This window comes from Pyxicephalus adspersus, chromosome 1, assembly GCF_032062135.1.
Source record: "Pyxicephalus adspersus chromosome 1, UCB_Pads_2.0, whole genome shotgun sequence".
In the NCBI taxonomy this organism is placed as follows: Eukaryota; Metazoa; Chordata; class Amphibia; order Anura; family Pyxicephalidae; genus Pyxicephalus; species Pyxicephalus adspersus.
Genome location: NC_092858.1, coordinates 2795546 through 2811494, shown reverse-complemented (window position 1 = coordinate 2811494; position 15949 = coordinate 2795546). Strand labels below are relative to the sequence as shown.

The 15949-nt window shown below is 44.3% G+C and overlaps 1 long non-coding RNA gene across 1 annotated transcript in view; it reads left to right on the top strand.

Moving 5' to 3' along the window:
* The first annotated feature begins 2340 nt into the window (after nt 1-2340).
* LOC140323459 (uncharacterized) overlaps nt 2341-15949 on the top strand; it is a 35026-nt gene continuing 21417 nt past the window's right edge. Inside the window, exons 1-2 of the long non-coding RNA XR_011919377.1 lie at nt 2341-2454; nt 3100-3255. This is a non-coding gene — a long non-coding RNA (uncharacterized lncRNA). The remainder of the gene's footprint in view (nt 2455-3099; nt 3256-15949) is intronic.

Genomic DNA, 15949 nt, shown 5'->3' with positions numbered 1-15949 from the left:
GCCGCCAACCTCTTGATTGAAAATTGTTGGTGTGTGTAATTGGTAGAAAATTGAAATTCATTAAAGAGATACAGCGGAGGATACGTGTGAATGAAACGCTTCTCGGCCTATTGATGAAGTGTAGTATCTGTCCTTATCAGTTCTCGAGGCTGGAACACCCTGGGGTCTGTAGGGGGCGCCGGAGGTCAGTACCCTCTAAGGTTTAATGGCTGGAATTTGGGAGGTATTTAGGGGATAATCTTCCATCTCTGTCTGCTGATAAAGAACAGGACTGCCTGGCTGGAGGGTCGGGGGAGAAAGGTCTACGGTGTTCGTACCCCTGGTTTGGGCAGCCCAGGGGGGCTTTAATACACCTGTAATCATTGGGTGAGCTTTGTACAAATGGACACGTTAACTCTGCACCCTTCATGCTCCTCTTGGGTGGGGCCTTTTGGCCAAACCTGAGAAGTTTTTATATCCGGTCAAAAGGGCAGCCATGGGTCCACAACACCTCCTTATTTCATGCACCTATTTGTTAGTTGTCACCATGGACAATGTGCTTGATGCCTGAATGTCAGTAAAGAAAGGAAAGGATATTATCAGAAATTTCTGGGCCCCCTCCCCATTTCTAAAAGTTCCAGCATTACAAAAGTCAAGCTTTTTTAAATGGGGCCCAGTACAGAAGTACCCCTTGTCCCCCTCTGATGGCATCCCCAAAGGGAAGTCTATTGGGCCCTATGGTCAGGCTGTCCCCAAGTCCAGGGGTCTCTTTTTGGGAGAGCCCATTGTAGTTAGAGTGCTGGGCCTGGCTCAGTTCGGTCCTTGTTCGAGGACTGGCCCCTTGTATTACGCCCCGGGGGGTTCAGGAAAAGACCCCCCAGTCCCTTTAGCTTGTGATACGACTTTATTTTGCAGGATTGATTGGCTTTAGTTTCATGGATGTGCTTCATGACTTAGAATAAGGAAAGATGTGATGAAAGTCTGTGTGCCCCCCCTCCCATCCTGTAACCTTCATATCACTGGTCAGTGATCATTTCCATGGACGGGATGAACAATCCTCATTCTACAGAAGGAAGAGCTGCAGGCTCCGCACTCCATCCTAATACAGATTATTGGAACCATTGGGGTTCAGCTGCACTGATTTCTGTCCAAGGCCATTGCAAACCTTTGTCTTGGCTGAGGAATATCCGGATCTGGTACAAAGGTAAGCTCGTGATTTATATTGAATAGAGAAGAGCCGCTACTCGAGGAAACATTCAACTACAATAATAAATCTGACACACTTGTCACAATGTGCGGGATTATATTATTTATATCACTCTGTGGGCTCCAGTGATGTGACTTTGCCTAGGCTGTGATGATGTGATCAGTCAGCTGCAGGCAGGAGGAAGCATTTCCTCAGTCTCCTTTCCCCCCAGTGATCAGATTGCAACATTGTAACTTTGTATCTGCCCACAAGGTGAGAGGTTGCAGGGGCTGATCTGTGTGAATGATACAATATATGAAGCTGAACCTGGCAGATCATGCAGGAAAAATTGCTGCCACGCTAACCTAGAAGACACTTTCAAATTTTCTTTTTGGCTTTGGGTTTTTAAAAAAACACGATTCTGTCTGGAAATGTTGAATTAAATTCATTTATTAATCTGAAATTACCAAATGCATGCTGTAAATTCACCTAATTCAAGGAGAGAGGCTAAATGAAAGGTCTCATAACCTGTCCCAACATTTGCCCCAACCTGTTACCCCCGATGAGGGAATAGAGCCCTAAAATGATTCATAATGACTATTTGAAAGTCAGTATTTTCCTAAGCAGGGGTGTGGCCCTCCCCAAATGCTCCGCCTCCAAAGAGCCTACTGGATCATGGGATGATTACCTTACTTAAATGCAGACGCCGTTGTCAGCTTGCTCATCTCTCTGTGGGTGGATTGTGCAGCTCGTTGTGTTCTCTTTGCAGCTTTAGGTAATATTCGCTTTCAGCACACTGATTCAAATTGACAACCAGCGCCTCTTCATTAGTGGCCCATCCCTATCTGTCACATGGATGAGGCAGTTCATTAGAAGTGTTGTGAGGTCATGATAGATAATTAATGAAAAACCCGAGAGGTGACCCCACTAATTCCGCTCGGAAAATTGACAAAAATGTGAATCGGGAGACTCAAATAAGTAAGGTGCCAGGATCAGGACAGGGTCAGGAGTGAAGGTTAGTGGTTGAGTTATTGGAGATGGAAACCCTAAAATGGCATTTAGTTTTCTTTGTGTGCTTTGTATATTGAACAATTATTTTTTAAATAAATTTAAATATTATGTTCACCTTTTTTTTAATCCTTGCTGTTTCTTAATCCTTGCTGCAGATTAATGCAGTCTACATGGCCTCCATGGCATTGCTCAGTGCTGATCTCTTGATGGTGACAACAGTGGCCCCAGCCTGCATAATATCCCAGCAAGGTCCACTGCAAGCAAATTGAAGGATTATTGTAAGTGTGACAGGGTGACAACACGGGAATACAATTAGGAGACAATAACAGGACGTTGTCAACCCATAGGAAGATGTGCCTATTATATACAAGGTATACAATATATAGGAAATGTATACAATATATGGAAAATATATACAATGTATACTATAGGAAACATATAAAATGTATACAATATATATAAAACATACACAATGTATACAATAAATAGGAAACATATAAATGTATATAATACACAGAAAACATATATAACGTATACAATAGATTATTACTGAGCGCTGGGAATTATTTGCAGTAACAGATTCACCCTGAGATTCATCTGTTATGAAATTGTTTATTTCCAGCTCACAATTGGTGTTTTTTTTTTTTTTTGCAGCAAACCTGGTGATTGGTTTTGTGAATTGCTTTTTTTATAAAAGGATTACATTTGATGTGGCTGTAACCATCATGCAATGCTGTAAATTCAATAGATTTGTTAGATAACAGCTTTAGGGCCCATTCACACAAAGATCTCAATTCACAAATCTTTATTTTTAGGTGTGACAGCAATTTCCAGGTCTCTGGGCTTCTAGCAGGAAATGTCAGAATATGAAATTAAAGTGGAACCTAACCCAGCTACCCTGACCTGTCCTCATTCCATTGCAGGTGCTGCCATCTTTCTCTTCTCCTTGTTCTGATTTTTGGCCATTTTGATTGGCCGGGCTGGGATGATGTAACACCTGTGCAGGTGTGCAGGAGTTCATTCAGTCTCTGCACCTGCAGGGGAAGCCGGAAGTGACAGATGAGAGAACAATCAAACAGGTGAGACTTCCTATCGCCTGTCCCTGTCTGTAATAAATCCTAAAGTGGAAGTAGAGTGGAATCTTATTATATATTGTTATTTTAGCTTTATGCAAAGGACAGCTGGTTTGCAGTATGGGTACCTTTATTTGATATTAGGGGCCCAGTAGCTGCAATTTGGCACCTGGGAGCGGCCACAAACAACTTTAAAACGGTTATAAGCGTATTGCACATTGTGTTTGCACAGTAATTGGTATAGGAAGCAGAAACACATCATTTGTCCCTAAAATGCTTCCAAAACCATTCCTAATAAAGTCTATGGAACCAGGTGAGCACGCCATTGATTGGACATGATGTATGGACCAAAAACCACAACTGCACCACTGGTGACCACTTGTGAAAATAGACTTCAATCACCCCCATTCATTTCACCCTTATAGAACAGCCAACAGATAAAGGATCTATTCAGGGGCTGACATAGAGAGGTGCAGTGTGCCATGGCACCAGGGCCCTGGAGCCTAATCAGCCACTAAGGGGCCCTGCAGGAGCTCCAGGTCATTTGGACATATGGGCCCCAGGTGCATGGGGAGTGACACAACATAGTGTGATTCAATGGCACCTGTGCATTCAGATTTTATTATAAACAAACGACAACGATTAGTTGTGGTTTCCTATGAGATTTATTGCAGAATAGTGTAAAGCACAATACATTGCATCGTCATTTGTTTAGCATGGCATCCACATGTACAGGTGACATATAGCCAAACTGCAATGTGTCACTCTAACAAATATAAAGCAATGAATTGCCCTGATGTATCTAAAAATGACATTAATGTGAAGGAAGAATGGGGGTGCACTGCACCAGCAGCATTTATCATCGTGCAGGTTCTTTGTGATGCATTGTATGAGTATGTGTACCCATTAGCCATGCGCTATCACAACCCACATATGTGAATGGGCCCTAATGGGATTGCAACACAATAATGCAGCTAATATACAATAATAATAATAATAATAATAATATACAGCAGGGGGGAGGACATTGACTATATGATATTCAGCTTTGAAAATGGCAGATCATTCGTGACCCAAATGCAGTTTTGACAAACTTTGAAGAAACTTTCTATTAGTGTGCCGGATGGTAATTGGGGATAATTGAGCTCCTCGTTATGGTTACATTAGAGATGAGGAATTTATTAAATGATGCCCAGGAAGGGTTTATGTATTCATGTATCTGACAGTCAGGATTTGTACACAGAATATCTGCAGCCTCAGGTATCTCTAGCATGGTTATAGTTGGGGAAAAGAGGATTGATTACAATAGTGAGGGGACTAATGCTGTGTCACAATAAAGAGAATATCCAGGCATTATCACAGGGGAGAGAAGAATGAGACATGGTAAAAGAAGAGGGACGAGCGAGGCATGGTCACAGAGGGGAGAAGAACGAGGCATGGTCACTAGTGATGAGCGAGAATGCCTCCGGCGAAATTTCGGCAAACCGATTTCACAAAACCATCGGAAGATCAAGGAAATTATACCAGGAGGATTCACAAGATTCCCTGGGAATTCTCCTGTTTGTGATCCCTGGGGCACTAGAGGTTAATTAACCTCTAGTGCCCCAGGGATCGCAGTGGATTCTCAGAGCTGCAATCATTCTTGCAGCTCTGGGAATCTTGTTTGCGATCCTTGGCACTAGAGATATAATGGGGACAAGTATCCCCATTTAAAACCTCTAGTGCTCCCTGATTACTTTCCTCAGCCAATCAGATAGCACTAGAGGTTTTGAAAGGGGAAACTTGTAACCTATTTACCCTCTAGTGCTGGGGATCGCACGCTGAGCTGATCAATGAATGCTGCCGGTGCTGCATTCATTGATCAGCGCAGCCCATGATCATTTTTTAATTTTTTTTTTAAAATTTGAGCTCGATCGGAGAAGAACGAGGCACGGTCACAGAGGAGAACGAGGCATGGTCACAGAGGAGAACAAGGCACGGTCACAGAGGAGAATGAGGCATGGTCACAGAGGAGAATGAGGCATGGTCACAGAGGAGAACAAGGCATGGTCACAGAGGAGAACGAGGCATGGTCACAGGTGTGCACACCTGGGACTCACCAATGGGGTGCCCATGACCAATATAACAAACAGTGTTGGAACTGGAACCCCCTGATAAATTCTTTTTATGGCCACAACATGACTTCTGGACTTTAGTGTGAGAATCCCATTTTCTAAGCCTGCAATTATTCCTCCGCCTGCCTCCTGACACAAATATACCCTCCGTATGTCACTTTAATCCAATATGCCCCATCTCTGAGAACTCGGGGTGTAATGTAGGGGGCCCCTCCATGAAATGAGTAGCAGAACAGACTTTTCACCATGATGCCTTCCTTGGATGGGAAACCTCTATGATGGCGGTCAGCAGCTCCTAGGTGCCATGATGTACAGGAGCCATCTTGGGTTGGTGTTGGCAGTACAGAGAGACAGATGAGGGTTCTACCAGGATCCCATCTGTGTCCCCAGGAATTATCTGTTCACATATCTGGTGACAATTTAGGGGGACATTAGTAGAACAAAACCCTGAAATATGGGTCATCTTCTAGATTGTAAGCTCTTCGGGGCAGGATCCTCTCCTCCTGTGTCTGTATTCGTCTGTCATTTGCAACCCATATTTAATGTACAGCACTGCGTAATATGTTGGCGCTATATAAATCCTGTTTATTAATATTATAATTATTATTATTATTAATTAATAATAATAATAATAATAATGTGATCTGAACAGTGTCCACTAGATGGAGCTCTCCCAGGCATTGACCCTGCTGTCTTTGCATTGTATCTTTAACCCTTAAACTGCCATTGATTCCCTTTCTGTCATTCTAATCACAGCAGAATTTAAAGCAAATAGATGGATTTGCTATTTCCCCATGCAAATGAGCCAAGATCAGAAAATGTCGAGAATGCCATAATTAGTTCATTGGGGCCCACCTGTGTGCAGTCACATGATGTCTGAATGCTTAGAGTGCATGGACCGGTTCTAGTACGTAGACATTAAGTGGACCGGTTCTAAAAGGTTTCTGCCACGCCACCAAGCAAGCAACATGAAGAACGAGGGGAACTGCAGAGAAAATGTTTTAGAGTATTACAGATCAGGGATGGGTTATAAATATCTCAAACTTTAAATATCCCAAAGAGAACCTAAATTTCCATTATAATAACTCGGAATGAAAACTTGACCAGAGAGGTTGCCCACCAAAGCACCCACACCGTGTGACCAAGTTTGCCCCGTGGTGGACTCCCAGAAGACTCTCTGGTCAGATAAGACTAAAATTCAACTTTCTATCCATCATAGGAAACGCCATGTGTAGTGCAAACCCAACACTTCTCAATACCATTGGAGCATCATCCCAACTGTGAAACATGGTGGTGGCAAAATTATGCTGTGGGATTTTTTTCATCCGCAGGGCATAAAATTTGGTCATAATTGAAGGAAACATGGATGGCACTAAGTACAGGGCAATTCTTAGGTCTGCCAGGGATGTAAGATTGGAGTGAAGGTTCAGAAAGGTGTCACTTTTCTGATCTTACATCAACTTTCTTTCATCTTCTAAATTTTAGTCTCCTGGTAACATTGATGCTATTTATAACATTGCCCTCTGATCCCTGAACCGGGCTGACTGGTTCCTGAATTCTGCATGCACTGCCTCCCCCTATTGCTATATCCGGATGGAGAGCTGTAGATTAGGTACACACCAGCGCTGATGAATATTGTACCACGCTCCGGCATTGTTTGCTGTATTAGCTGTCAGCTGATAATTTGGGTCAGTCCTGGATATAATGCAGATAACTTATCACCAGGATTCTTCACTCGTACAATAAACATGGTGGGACCCTGGCACACGGTTAGCACAGGATGTACGACCCTGGCACACTGTTAGCAGAGGGGGTGCAGCAGTGGTACATGGTTAGCACGGGATGTACGACACTGGCACACGGTTAGCACAGGATGTACGACCTTGGCACACAGTTAGTAGAGATGGTGCAGCACTGGTACATGGTTAGCACTGGATGTACGACACTGACACACAGTTAGCACAGGATATACGACCCTGGCACACAGTTAGCACAGGATATACGACCCTGGCACATGGTTAGCACAGGAAGAACCCTGTAGTTTTATGACTCAATGCATTGTTTTTTTACTCCATTGAGTATGTTTTGAAAGTTTTTCCTCTTTTATGCCTGCTGGTTGCCACCCCAGTGGTGAAACCTAAGTTCAAGGTTTCCTCTAGAAGGAGAGCTTGGGGACCACAACCTGGTAACACCAAGCAGCAAAGTAGTCCAGCAGCCCTAAAGGTTGCCAGTCTATTATCCCTTGTGGGGTGCTCTTCTGCAGACAAGGTGCTACTCAAAATTTGTGCCATGGATGATTCCACATCATCTGCAAGTGGAATCCTAACAGCTGCTTACCATTCTCCTTGCTGAAGGCTTCCACATAGGGAAGCAAAACCCTGCTCCTACCAAGATGGCCACCTCTCTACAGAAATGCAGTGCAGATGGCGTGGTAGGTTGGTAATGGGAACCTAGGTAGACTGCAAACAATACTGGTTACAAGTCCTTTGCCCTTTGTTTGTTTTTTTTTTTTGTTCCAGATTTCAGTTTTTGTTTAGGTATCTGACTAAGGCTGACCTAGTGTGAGCTTCCTACTCCACCATGGTGCATCAAAGCTCGGCTTAGGAAGGATGGTTGGGCACAGAACTAATAAAACACATCAGAGATCTGGTGGCCAGTGCCATACATAGTCAGTAGGCATTTTGGCATGTGATCTGTAGCATAGATAGCTCGGCTCCAAGGTGTGGGTTTTGGTGCCAATCATATTACCTCCCAATAAAAAAATAAAAAATAAAGTTCTGCTGAAAGAACGGCAATAATAATTCAGTGTTGGCCCCATGTCTGCGTCTGTTTTTCCTTCATAAACCCAACAGAATTTGGAAGTCCGAGCAATATAACTCCATTGATACTCGACTTGTTAATATGCCAACTGGATGAAAGGCAAGTGAATTGTAAATGAAACTCACTCAGAGGGAATGTCTTTAATCATTTCTACATTCTGGTCGCATCATTGCAAGTTATTCCGTCTAGTAAATGAGAAAAGCAAAATCATAAAACGGGGAGCAATTGGACCCTGATGGTCAATAAGACCTCCAGAACACTGAAGTGGCCATGGCAGCTTTGCTGCTGCTGAACCACCGACATGGCAAGAGATGTCTTTCAGAGCCAGAAATATCACAAATGTGCTGCATGACCTCCCTTTAGAGGATAAATCCTGTCCCATTTAGGACCAGATTTCCCCCCAATTTGGTTCCAGATTCCTTTCCAATTAGGAGCCAGACTCGATTCGAACTCTTACAAAATTCTAAACTAGTTCCTAGCATTGTTGGTGCCAAAATACCTCCCAATAGGTTTCTGCCTAAGTTACGGCCATTTTTGGTTTAATTTAAAAAATTCTCACCCACTTCTTTCTATTTTAGGTCAAAACAACCTCCTGCCTATGAACAGGTCGGAATCATCTCCTGGGGTCAATCTTCTGCCTCAAGTTGCTGTCAGTTTGAAGGTCAATGTTTTTTTAAATTTTGGGCCAGACACCTGAATAATTCAGGCCAAGACAATGCCTTCTTTTTGGACTGGTTTGCTGCCAGATTGGGGTCCAAAATCCAAGTCAATTTAGATCCAGGCTGAAGCAGAAGACCCGACTAAAGCCAAAATGGGTCAATGTACACCCTGATGGCTTTTTTAGTACAAATCCTGTTCATATTGGTATCATACTACCGTGCTATGCACAACCAGACCTGTGCTTTAGTTACAGGCAGACCCCCGCCTAATGCAAGGTCAGATCGAACTCTAGATCAGGACCAGAATCCAAAGCATTTCCATGGCAGACTCATTCCAAGGTCAGTGTCAAACCCCATCCTAATTCAGGGACAGTCTTCTGCCTAAATCATGGTCTAATCTTGCCTAAATCTTCATTCCTTCCAAGATCAAGGCCAGACCCCAGATCATTTCCATGCCAGTCTCCTTCCAAGATCAGGTCCGGACCCCAGGTCAATTCCATGCCAGTCTCCTTCAAGAATCGGGGCCAGACCCCTGGTCAATTCCATGCCAGTCTCCTTCCAAAATCGGGCCAGATCCCAGATCAGTTCCATGCCAGTCTCCTTCCAGGATCGGGGCCAGACCCCTGGTCAATTCCTTTCCAGTCTCCTTCCAATATCGAGGCCAGACCCCAGGTCAATTCCATGCCAGTCTCCTTCAAAGATCGGGGCCAGACCCCAGATCATTTCCATGGCAGTCGCCTTCCAAGATCGGGGCCAGACCCCAGATCATTTCCATGGCAGTCGCCTTCTAAGATCGGGGCCAGACCCCAGATCAATTCCATGCCGGGCTCGTTCCTAAATCAGGGCCAGATCAATTCCATGCCAGTCTCCTTCCAGGATCGGGGCCAGACCCCAGATCAATTCCACGCCGGTCTCCTTCCAAGGGTAACTTTTTGGCCATATTAGTGCCCTATATGAGAACAAATGAGCTGACTGTTGCAGACCAGGGGACAACGTCTCTCCAATGGCCCCGGGTGGTGCTTTCTTTTCTGTGCTCCTTACACGTAATACTTAATGATTTGTATGCAATATCTTCTTCATTTATCACAGATCTCTCTATCCGTGTTTCTGTCCCTTCACTCAGTGACCGTGAAATAAGAGACGATGAGACGTCAGATGGGATTACTCCGTTCCTTGACATCTTCTAGTGGTTTCCACTCTAGCATGGTGCATTGTACATCCAAGAATCACAAAGAGCACCTGTCACCCTGCGTTATCATCCATCATTCTATTCATCTCTAACTACCTCTTGACGGTTTCTTATTCCCTGGACTGTTTGTAACAAAAGCGGATGAAGTTTGGGATCTGGCCACCTTGGGTGCTCTTGTCTGGCAGTTGGCCATCATGGGGTGGGTGCTGCATTGTGTACCAGGCATACCGGCACCTTCAGCAATGCAATGGTATAATAAACATAGAAAGTTACATGACTTTTTTAAACCCTTGGACTTGGCCCTCATTTAGAATTATTTATAATATTTATTATTTATACAGGACAGAAGATGTAATAAATCTCTGCAATGTATACACCTTAAATCACATTTTTCTTGCTCTATAAAATGAGCTCATTAAATAAATTTCCTCTCCACTAATTACAAACACGCAGGAATTTTAATTGTGATTCCTTCGTTTCTGCTGCCATTAAATAATAAATATTTTCCCTGCTGGATGCCAAAACATAACTTACGTGGAAGTCATTTACACGGCTTGCATGAGATGATGGACATCACAAGGAACTGAGGCCAGGGAGTGCATGGCTGAGTGTTTCCAGCAGCTCCTTCATTTATAATTTTTATTATTGCCTGAAAACTAGAATAGGAAGAGCTCTCACCATGAACTATCGCAGATTTCTGCTCAGATTAACACTGACGTGCCATGGCATTGTGTCTCTATGATGTGGAACAGGCGACTCCATAGTCAGCGCCGCATTAGACGCTTCCCAAGACGCCGCTGTCCCGATGAACACGAAATACAAAACGAAGAGTGAGGAAAAGATTGACAAGACCTTCCCTGTGGGGGCTCTCCGGGGATACAGAGAATGCTGCCGCCAGAGAAATATACACCAAGGCCTAACCTGAGATGACTCTTAAAACATCTCCACCAACCGGTCTGGGGGTTATACGCGGTTATAGCCGCTTTGCCTAATGGCAGATGTCAATTTCAATGACTGGTTGGATTGGTTGAGCTGTATGCTATACCCGTATTCCCGACAACGGCTGCAGCCCTATGTAAAAGATAGAGATGCGTCTGCTAACCCAGGAGCCTGGCATTGGGTGACCCCTCCGGGTATTTCAGTGCGAAACGCGTCAGTGGAAATCATTACTTTACCAACAGTAAACTTCAGTGAGCAAAACTGGTTGTCACGTTTCATATTTTTCACCTTCATGTGTGAATACCAAATACTATGGTATTTGGTATAAATAATACATTCACTGGGTACATTCACAGGAGGACACATTCATTGGAGGATACATTCGCTGGATACATTCATTGGAGGATACATTCGCTGGATACATGCATTGGAGGATACATTCACTGGAGAATGTATTTTTTGGATACATTCATTAGAGGACATATTCACTGGAGGATACATTCACAGGAGAACACATTCACTGGAGGATACATTCGCTGGATACATTCATTGGAGGAAACATTCACAGGACACATTCACTGGAGAATGCATTCGTTTGATATATTCATTGGAGTATACATTCGCTGGATACATTCATTGGAGGACATATTCACTGGAGGATACATTTGCTGGATACATTCACAGGAGGACACATTCACTGGAGGATTCATTTGCCTGATACATTGGTCCCTATTTATTAAAGTTCTCCAAGGCTGGAGAGAATACACTTGATCAGTGAATCTGGGTGATCCAGCAAACCTGGAATGAAGTCAAGCAATTTCTTAGCAAATGTTTTCAATCCTGGGTCAGATCCATTCCAGGTTTGCTGGATCTCCCAGATTCACTGATCAAAGTGTATTCTCTCCAGCCCTGGGGAACTTTAATAAATCGGGGCCAAAGTTTCCAAATGCAGCTGCAAATCTCTGGTTGACATAAGATTGGATGAGCATTGCTGTGATCCGGGGATTCGGACGCTGGCCCTAAACGATACAAAAGCATCAATTGTTCAACGACTGACTGATCAGATTCCGATGATTGGAAAAACTTCCAATTCCTGCAATTTACTTCTTCCCGCCATTTCACCCATGTGACCGAATCCTAAATCAGGATTCCTCTTTCCAGCATCCTATGGTCGGTGCCAAGTTCTCCAATAGACTTGAATGGGAGACATTTCCAGTCACCTCGCTAAGCAGTTTCATGGTGTTTGGATGAATGTGTGAGGAAGCAGTACAAAGAGATGAATGTTTTCATTTGGGGGGTAAGTACTTGGCCCGGGGGTAAGCTAGGGTTCGGTAAGTACTCACCGCTAGGGTTGAAGCAGATTGCCAGCACCGTAACACAAATGTCTTTCCTTACTCAGAAGAGTAAATCATGGCGGTCCCATAGGGGACATTGAGATATTTGTAGGGGCCCGGGGCCAGGTGTGTTAGATGTAATAAGGGACAAAATCTGCACTGCAGAGTCAGCGAATGCTGCATGGGGAGCAAGAGGGATCTATGAGCAGCAATGGCCGCTTGTAAACTATCCAGGGACAGAATCAGGATATGAACCTTCAATCCAGGGGCAGCGCTGATATCTCCTCCACATTCAACCTTTCCTGCCCTTTTCCTTCTTTCCCACCCTTCCCCAAAGGAACTCCAGACCAATTCACCTTGTTGGCCATTTATTGAACCCAATGTTTGTATAATAAAACATTCACATCAACAATTCCCATAACATAACCAAATTTCCAAACATTGGCCATCTGTGAACTAGGGGCCCCCGCTTACTGGGTGCAGGTCCTTGACACCCGACACCCAACACCCAAATTTAGGTCTGCCCCTTGGATGATTCTCCTGCTCCCAGGGGCACCGCTCTGTCTCAGGAACATGACCAATCTGGAAGACCCTCCAAAAACTCCGCCACCACCACTATTTTGGAAGGAGCTACACCAAAGGCCGATCCTCCAAACACCGCGACAGTCACTAGCATAGCACCCCAAAGACCCCATATGGCCCACCTCATAACCTACTAGGGGCGGGGGCTGTCCTAAAAGAATGGTCTGCTACCTACTTCCTCCTCTAACCTCTTTTTGCACCCATCTTTTAGGGGTGACTCCGTCACCTATGACTCCTTCTTGCCCCTTAAGCCCCACATGTCCGGTAATGGCCGCCCCCCCCATGCCCATTCCATTGCCCCCGGGTACAGGCCTTTCTATAGGACATGAATGAAGCGAGATTAAACCATCAGTGCAGGAAGAGATCCTGAAAAGCTAAATGACCAATCACATACACTGAGATATAAATCTTACCGGCAATAAGTGGATTATTATTACACAGTATTTATATAGCGCCAACATATTACGCAGCTCTGTACAAAGTCCATAGTCATGTCACTAACTGTCCCTCAAAGGAGCTCACAATCTAATGTCCCTACCATAGTCATATGTCATTAATGTAGTCTAAGGTCAATTTGGGGGGAAGCCAATTAACCTAACTGCATGTTTTTGGGATGTGGGAGCAGACAGAACCTACAAACTCCATGCAGATAATGTCCTGGCTGGGATTTGAACCTAGGACCTAGCGCTGCAAAGGCCGGAGTGCTAACCTCTGAGCCACCGTGCTGCCCATTTGGGTTTATTTCTTAGAATTTAGAAATATGCAAAGCTACAAGAGCTAACAATCGATGTTACTTTCCTCAGGGAATTATTCTGACCTCTTTCTATGGCCAGCAAAGACTCCGATGGTAGCCATAAATATTTGTGCCTTCTCCTGCACCAATAATGATTTTGTTATTCACGAGATATTAATTGCAGCAAAGTTCTGGCCCCGGGCCCTCAGGCTGTTTTCTTCATGGCCACCAATGTGAAACCAATATCAAATAGTGATAAGAAAGGTTGAGGGTTCCTTTACTTGTATTTATATAACACTAACATATTATGCAGCGCTGTACAAAGTACAGAGAGAGGTCCAGCCGTTTCTAAACACGATGGGATGTGAATAAATTCCCTTTTATCGGTTTTGCCGTCACATTAAGCCGATGTACACATCGGGTATTCCCGCCGGTGTCGGTGCGTCCATTCTTGGAGGATATCTGCGCGGCTTGTTCCGGAATAATGATCCGGCTTTTCCTCCATAACTTCTCCGGCAGCGCAGCCCGTGTCAGAAAATCGATTCGGATAAACCTGGCCTGTGCGTATTGCAGCCTCTGATAAGACGACCCGGAGTTCTCTTTTCATTAATTCCCAGAATTATCTGACTGCTGATTTTGTTCAAAGTATAAAAGACAGAAAAATAAATCCAATGCAGATTGAGGGCTCAGCGGAGATAAAGATTGCAAGCTCTTGAGACAAGAGATTTAGGAGGTGAGTTTCATGGTACATAGGGAGGACAGATTCTTTATTTGTTGGTTTAGAATAACACTATTTATTATTTTCTGAGCAAAACACTGCAAATATATTTTTTTAATGTGAAACGTTTCCAGTAAATTTATACCAATGTGTTACAGGAGGCCAGATCCATGCCCCATCTAGAGCCCTGTGCATTTGGGGCCCCTAGTTTATATTTTCCTAGGACCCCATTTTGTCTAAAACCTTCTCTGCTTTTAGTAGGGTTCACACACTTCTATGAGTGTGGAAGCAGTGACCTCTCTGCTCCACTCCCAAATGATTTCCAGCATCTCTCATTCGTTATGGAAGCCTGAGACCATAAAGAGAACCTGTCACAACACACTACTATCACATAGGATGCTTATCAGTTGATTTGTGAGATCAAAAAAAAGATCTTTAGGGTGAGATCGCCTTTGATAACGCCAACCAATAGGAACGCTCACCACCAGCCAATTAAAATATTTACATTTAATGTCCAAGGAGCTTACAGCCGCTGTATACAACCCGGGCAATTTCAGCCTTCTCATCTGGGTAGCAGTGACAACATTCCTTAGCAATAACGTGGGAGTAGTAATAGAGTCCAAAAGAAAAGAATTCTTGATCCCTATATGGAAGCAGTGGACTTTCTGCAGAGGTATGAGCTTTCCCCCTAAGCTGAACAAAAATAGAGCTCTGCATTTAATAAACCTCATGCTCTCTGCTGGTTGCAGATCTTTAGCCTTGAGCTGGAGGTTTTTTGGACTTGTGCAGAGAGACCACTGCTTCCACAAAGAGAGCAAGGTTTCTTCCCTGTAGCATGCTGGCAGGGGTCAGGCCTTTCTACTTTGGCTGTGGTTGCTTTTTACTGTAAACCAGCTTGTTTTGCTTTGCTGCACTTGCAATGTTTTCAGCTGAAGAACTCTGGGTAATTATTTCTCATTTTGCCGGCGGCTGTGTTAAAATGTGGCGAGTGTAAGGCCAGAGATGAATCTTTTCCTTCCTGATAAAAAGCGGCGATGGCGGTGGGGCGGGAGCGGCCCCGTGGCTCAGCGCTCACATAAAGCCTTCTTGACATTTCCGACCGGTTTATTTGTTTGTTTCTCCGGAGTATTTCCCATTTAGATGTGTCGGAAAATCTCCCAGGCGGGCGGCCTGGAAAACACGTGACCCCGACCCGTGAAGTGCGTCTGGCGGCACGATTGCCATCAAATGCAGTTCCAGGTCTTTGTGTTCGGAATTCTAAATCACAGAGCCATTTTCTGCTCGGAGGATTCTCACTTTCCTTTAGTGAAGACAGAACTACGTGACCTTGCGGAAAATGGGCACCAAAATAGCCAGCGGGGGAAGGGGGCCAGCATGCTCCGAGGGGGCCACAGACTCTCCTCCGCACACATTGCTATAACAGCTTCTCGGTGAACTCTCGCTGCCCCTTTCTATGGTGAATGCCGCCACAGAGCGACCATTATGCCCAGATTTATCATTTGTCTGAAAACACAACTGGGGACATTTACCAATACAAAGGCCCAGAAATGTGGGACAATTCCCCCCCGGGTAAGAAAAAATATATAAAGGAATCATTTCTATAAAGTCACAG